A 7,447-nucleotide genomic window follows, 5' to 3' on the forward strand; every position below is an offset into this window, starting at 1 on the left:
ACCCTCAAGTTCTATCCATGTTGTCACAAATATCAGGATTTCCTTCTTTTCTAAGTGGCTGAATTATTGAATGTATTAATGAAAGTATTCCATTGTATATATACCACATTTTCTTTATCCATTCACCCATTGATGAACACTTGGGTTGTTTTCATGTCTTGGCTATTGTGAATATTGCAGCAAAGAACATGGGAGTGCAGATACCTTTTTGAGTTAGTATTTTCATTTCTTTCATATAAATTCCTGGAAGTGGGATTTCTGGATCATATGGCAGTTTTATTTTTAGTTTTTTTTGAGGAATCTCCATACTGTTTTCCATAGTGGCTGCACCAATTTACATTTCTTCCAGTAGTGCACAAATATTCTACATTCTCACCAATACTTGTTATCTCTTGTCTTTTTTTTTAAAGATTTTATTTATTTATTTGAGAGAGAGAATGAGATGGAGAGAGAGGGAGCATGAGAGGGGGGAGGGTCAGAGGGAGAAGCAGACTCCCCGCTGAGCAGGAAGCCTGATGCAGGACCCGATTCCGGGACTCCAGGACCATGACCTGAGCCGAAGGCAGTTACTTAACCAACTGAGCCACCCAGGCGCCCTATCTCTTGTCTTTTTAATAATGGCCATTCTCAATGTGTATGGAATCACAAGACCCTAGTTAACCAAAGCAATTCTGAGAAAGAAAAACAAATTTGGGGGCATTACACTTCCTGATTTCAAACTGCACTATAAGGTGATAGTAATCAAAACAGTATGGTATTAGCATAAAACAGACACATAGATTTTATTCAGTGGAAAAAATAGAGAGCCCAGAAATAAACCCACACATATAATGGTCAATTAATTTACAACAAAGGAGTCAAGATATGCAATGGAGAAAGAACAGTCTCTTTAATAAGTGGTGCTGGGAGAACTCGATAGCCATACACAGAAGAATGAAATTGGACACTTATCTTATACCACCCACAAAAATTAATTCAAAATGGACCAAAAACTTAAGCATAGCCTGAAACCATAAACTCTTAGAAGAAAACATAAAGACAAATCTCCTTGACATTGATCTTGACAATATTTCTTTTTTTTGATTTGACATCCAAAGCACAAACAAACACAAAATAAATGAGTGGGACTATATTAAACTGAGAAGCTTCTGCATAACAAAAGAAACAATCAGCAAAATGAAAAGGCAACCTATGGAATAGTAGAAAATATTTGTATATCAAATATCTGATAAGGAGTTACTATCCAAAACTATGAAGAACTCACACAACTCAATAGGAAAAAAAAGAACAATCCAATTAAAAAATGGGCAGAGTAACTGACTAGACATTTCTTCAAAGAAGACCTACAAATTGCCAACAGATATATGAAAAAATGCTCAACCTCACTAACCATCAAGGAAATGCAAATCAAAACCACAGTGAGAAACAACTAATTGTTGGTGTTAACAAAATGGATTCCACTGAGCCATGCTATAGCCAGAAGAGATATGAGGAAATCATTAAGGAAGTCAGCACCTACATTAAGAAAATTGGCTACAACCCTGACACAGTAGCATTTGTGCCAATTTCTGACTGGAATGATGACAACATGCTGGAGCCAAGTGCTTAACATGCCTTGGTTCAAGGGATGGAAAGTCACCTGTAAAGATGGCAATGCCAATGTAACCCTGCTCCTGGAAATTCTGGATTGCATTCTGTTAACAACTCATTCAACTGACAAGCCCTTGCATCTGCCTCTCCAGGACATCTACAGAATTGGTGGTATTGGTACTGTCCCTGTGGGCTGAGTGGAGACTGGTGTTCTTAGATCTGACATGGCAGTCATCTTTGCTCTAGTCAGTGTTACAACTGAAGTAAAGTCTGTTGAAATGCACCATGAAGCTTTGAGTGAGGCTCTTCCTGGGGACCATGTGGGCTTCAATGTCAAGAACGTATCTGTCAGAGATGTTCGTCGTGGGCAATGTGGCTGGTGACAGCAAAAATGACCCACCAGTGGAAGCAGCTGGCTTCACGGCTCAGGTGATTATCCTGAACCATCCAGGCCAAATCAGTGCTGGATATGCCCCTGTGCTGGATTGTCACACAGCTCACATTGCTTCAAGTTTGCTGAGCTGAAGGAGATTGATCATCATTCTGGAAAAAAGCTGGAAGGTGGCCCCACATTCTTGAAATCCGGTGATGCTGCCATCATTGAGATAGCTTCTGGCAAGCCTATCTGTATCCAGAGCCATTTTGCTGTTTGTGACATGAGACAGACAGTTGCTGTGGATGTCATCAGAGCAATGGACAAGAAAGCACCAGGTCTGCCCAGAAAGTTCAGAAGGCTAAATGATATTATCCCCAATACCTGCCACCCCAGTCTTAATCAGTGGTGGAAGAACAGTCTCAGAATTGTTTGTGTCAATTGGCCATTTAAGTTCAATAGTAAAAGACTGGTTAATGATAACAATGCATCATAAAACTTTCAGAAGGAGAAGAGAATGTTTTGTGGACCTGTGTGTGTGAGTTTTAAGTTATTAGTTTTTAGTTAATACTTTTTAATGGAAACAGCTTGACCAAAAATCTGTCACAAAATTTGAGACCCATTAAAACAGAAGCTTAATGAGAAAAAAAACTACAATGAGATATCACTTCACACCTGTTAGAACTGCATAACAAAAGATAACAAGTGTTGGTCTTGGTCCTTGATTTTTTTTTTAATTTGACACCAAAGGAAAGGCAACAGAAGCAAAAATAAACAAGTGGGACCACACCAAACTAAAAGGCACAGTAAAGGAAACCATTAACAAAATGAAAAGGCAACCTACCTAATGGGAGAAAATGTTTGCAAATCATATATCTAATAGGGAGTTAATATCCAAAATATATAAAGAAATAATACAACTCAGTAGAGTTGTTGGGCAGAGGATTTGAATAAGCCATTTTCCAAGGAAGATTTGCAGGTGGCCAACAGGTACATTAAAAGGTGCACAACATCACAAATCATTAGGAAAACACAAATCAAAATCACAAGGAGATATCATCTCACATCTGTTAGAATTGCTATTACCAAAAAAGATAAGAAATATCAAGTGTTGGTGAGGATGTGGAGAAAAGGGAACCCTTGTGCACTGTTGATGGGATTGTAAATTGGTGCAGCCACTGTAGAAAAAAGTATGGAGGCTCCTCAAAAAATTAAAAATAGAATCACCATATGATCCAGTTATTCCACTTCTGGGTATTTTTTCAAAGAAAACAAAAACACTTATTCAAAAGATATCTGTACTCCCATGTTCTTTGCAGCATTATGTACAATAGCTAAGACATGGAAGTACCCTAAGTGTCCATTGATGGATGAATAAAGAAAATGTAATACACACACACACACACACACACACAGAGGAATATTATTCAGCCATAAAAAAGAACGAAATCCTGCCATTTGTAATAACATAAATGGACCTTGACAGCATTATGCCAAGTAAAATAAGTCAAAGACAAATACTGTAGGATCTTACTTATATATAGGATAAAAAACAAAAACAAACAAAAACTCCTCTGAACTCATAAATACAGAGAACAGATTGACGGTTGCCAGAGATGGCAGTTGGGGTTTGGGTGAAATAGGTGAAGGTGGTCAAAAGGTACAAACTTCCAGTTATAAAATAAATAAGTCCTGGGACGTAATGTACAGCATGGTGACTATAGTTAATAATACTGTATTGTATATTTGGAAATTGCTGAGGGAATAGATCTTAAAAATTCTCATCACAAAATAAGTTAGTCAGAGAAAGACAAATACCATATGATTTCACTCATATGTGGAATTTAAGAAACAAAACAAATAAGCAAAGGGAAGAGGGTGCGGAGAGAGAAGCCAACCAAGAAACAGACTCTTTACTATAGAGAACAGACTGATGGGCACCAGATGGGAGATGGATGGGGGGATGGGTGAAATGGGTGATGGGGATTAAGGATTGCACTTGTCTTGATGAGCACTGAGTAATGTACAGAATTGTTGAATCACTATATTGTACACTTGAAACTAATAGTACAATTATGTTAATGAACTGGAATTTAAATAAAATCTTAAAAAAAGTTTTCATCACAAGAAAAAAAATTACCAATGTGTGGTGATAGATGTTAACTAGAGTTATTGTGGTGATCATTTTGCAGTATATATCAAATTATTATGTTGTACACCTGAAACAAATATAATGTCGTATGTCAATTATATTTCAATTAAAAAATTAAGAAAAAAGAAAGTCCTAAATAAAAAGAGTAACCACTTAGAAAAGGTAGGAGAATACATTAAGAGAGTGTAAGAAAATAGTATTATAGACATGTCCTAATAAACAAAAAGTTTTATTTCTGGATTATGTGATTGCATTTGTCAGCTTTTTTTAACTTATTTTTCTTGATTTCTTTTCTTTTCCAAAATAGTCACCCTTTTACCTGATTTTATCTTCATATTTTCATATGCTTTCTTTATCTTCAAAGAGGCCTCCATTGAGTAAGCTTTGAGCCCTGCAAACCTGGCTCCAGCCCTGTTTGTCTGATATGAAATGTGGATCCCTTTGAAAAGGTTGTGATATGAGTAGTGATAGTGCTTCCATTTCCCTATAATTGTTGTAGGGTGGGAGAGAACAAAGAATGCTTTATGCTCTTTTGTTGTACTTTAATGTGATATAATTAATTTGGTTATAATGCAATCCTGATTGATACCAACATAAAAGTAACGTGGTTTTTAACTTCTTTAAAATATCTTTATTGTTTTCTAAAATTAGAAAAACACAACTCAAACTATTTAAAAAATTCCGATAATACAGAGGTAATACAGCAAAAATAAATAAATAAAAGTCCCTTTTCCCCCATCCCAGTCCCCTAGAGCTAACTGCTGTTTATTGTTTGGTGTGAGTTTCTTTTCACAGTTTTTCCATGTATGTATATATAAATAATATGTATACATATGTTTGAATGTACAAATATAGGTGTGTATATATAAATGTGTGTGTATATCTATCTACATCTATCTATACCGCAGCATATATGTACATTTATAAATCTATTTAAAAATGGAAAAAAATTATAACAAAAATGAGATGATAAAATTTATGTTTTTTTTCTATCTTTTCATTTCTCTGAGCAATGTGGTATGCACTTCCTTCCATGTCAGTAGGATATATATCTACCTTATTCTTCTTAGACGTAAAATATAGATCTAGTATAATTTAACTAATCCTCTATAGATGGACATTTAGATTATTCTTATTCTTTCCTTATTATACACAATGCTGCACTAAAACTCATACAGACATCTTTGTACATATTTATGAGTGTTTCTGGGGTCTGATTCCTAGAAATTAAATTTCTGAATTAAAGGCTATGGACTTGAATATGTCCATTATTTATTACCAAATCATCCTTTCAGAGTAGTTACAAACTCTTGTTCTGAATAGGGCCAGACTGATATGTGGTTGTCCCCAACAGGCTAAGAATGTGGTGCCCAGCATTCTGTAAGACTTTTGTTCTCTTCTCGAGGAAGAGGGGAGGTTCAACGATGTGGGGGGAAGGGGCAGAGAGGTGGGGCCCCTGCAGCAGAGCTCTGTTTCTTCGCCATTGTCCTGAGCAATTCTGCTCTGGTGCAAACGGGCAGATCCAATCAACAGATCAAAACTCTGCAGTTAACTGGATTCACCTTTCTTAAAAGGCTGTTTGATGCACATCTGATGTTATTCAAGCGTGCTTTTGAAGGGATTTCACCTCCCATTTCCGCCTTTGCGAGAAGTGATTAAATTATTCCTTGTAACTACGTTCAGTAAGCTCTCTGAGATGGGTTCTAATACACCTAGCTTTCTCATGTCCTTGTAGTCCCAGGGTTGCTGTCCTGCAGGGAGTTCTTTGTCCCTTGCCCATTGCCCATCACAGCAACTGTGTGGAGAGCCCCCTCTGCTTGAGCCACAGCGTCAAGTGTTGCCTCACAGCTTTCCTTGCAGCCACCTTCTTGCTCACATGACTTTAATAATTTCTGTGGATTGTTATTGTCCCTGCACCCCCCAATTTCTCACAGCTGAGTTCCTGACCCACCAGTGAGTCCTGCTCTGAAGTTTCTTTTCCACAGGTGGCATCTCAGTCTAGCGCCTTGTTTAAATACTTCCTTATTTCTTTGGATATCTTCCTGTTTCTGTCCCTGGTGGGACCACAGCTGGATCTACTATCCCCAGCTATCCATCTTTTGTCATCCAACAGTGAGAACCAAAGTAACAAGCTAGCAGACTTCATTGCCAGGCTCAGCATTTCCAACTTTCTTTGGTAAATACAGATCAAGCATGGTAAGTGGAATTAACCACATGCCCTTTTTGAAGATCTTTGATCTTCAAAATTACCATATTTATTTTATCACCCTGCTTAGCTATTGCAGTGTGGTGGGAGGAAATGTTTAAGTTTTAAGTACTTGAAAGACTTTTCTGCCAGAGTCAGCAATGACTTGTCAGGCAAACAACGTCTGAGGTGCGGCTTTGAGCTGGACGGCCCTCATGCGATAAGGCGCAGGCTTTGAAATGGGAAATTGAGAAAGACTTTAGAGCAAAGGCGTTTATTTCATGGTAGACACATATCTCTTTTGAAGGGCAGAATCAGAGCTGTATTGGCCAAGCTAATAGGACTGGGGAGAGGCCAAGGTGGGTCGTTGGTAATATGGCCACTGGTCCGTATGCTCATCATAGCTGGAGTGGAGTGGACAGTATGACGGTGACTCTGTGGTGAAATGGTTTGACCAGTGTTTTCAGATTGACAAGCTTTCCCATCTGGTGTGCTATGGATACTCATGTGCAGGAAATGAATTATAAGTATAGCTCATTACATTACAAGGATAACAGTGAGGAGAGAGCGCAATTAAGGAAGGAAGCAGATACAGTGATTTGTGTTTTACAAGAGGGGAAAAGGAAGTTCTTGAATTTTCCTTTTTAAAAATAACTCTTGAGGGTGCCTGGGTGGCTCAGTTGGTTAAGCGACTGCCTTCGGCTCAGGTCATGATCCTGGAGTCCTGGGATCGAGTCCCGCATCGGGCTCCTTGCTCTGCAGGGAGTCTGCTTCGTCCTCTGACCCTATCCCCTCTCACGTGTTCTCTCTCTCAAATAAATAAATAAAATCTTAAAAAAAAAAAAAACTCTTGAGACTGAATGGAATTTGTTTATCTGTTTCATTAGACCATGAACTTCTTGAGAATAGGTTCTGTCTTTTTAAGAAATCTTTTTATCCCAAACACCAAATGCAGTGCCTGTTGAATAAATGTTCGTTGGAATAACCATGCACAAACTAATTGTAAAAGAAGAAATTCATTCATTCTGCTCAATAGACATTTTGGAGTCACTATTATGTGCTGAGTTTTGGGCATTCAGATGAATTAGAAATACCACAGTCTTCACGGGGTTCACAGTTTGGAAGAGGAGATGGACGTTGTTATAGA

General features: G+C 37.8%; 1 pseudogene; it reads left to right on the forward strand.

Moving 5' to 3' along the window:
* Positions 1-1,372: 1,372 nt before the first annotated feature.
* LOC123846990 (elongation factor 1-alpha 1-like) lies at positions 1,373-2,459 on the forward strand (annotated as a pseudogene).
* Positions 2,460-7,447: the final 4,988 nt, after the last annotated feature.

The sequence above is a fragment of the Mirounga angustirostris genome, unplaced genomic scaffold (genome assembly GCF_029215605.1).
Source record: "Mirounga angustirostris isolate CCGP_5_RB_7025 unplaced genomic scaffold, mMirAng1.0.hap1 SCAF_6, whole genome shotgun sequence".
Lineage (NCBI taxonomy): Eukaryota > Metazoa > Chordata > Mammalia > Carnivora > Phocidae > Mirounga > Mirounga angustirostris.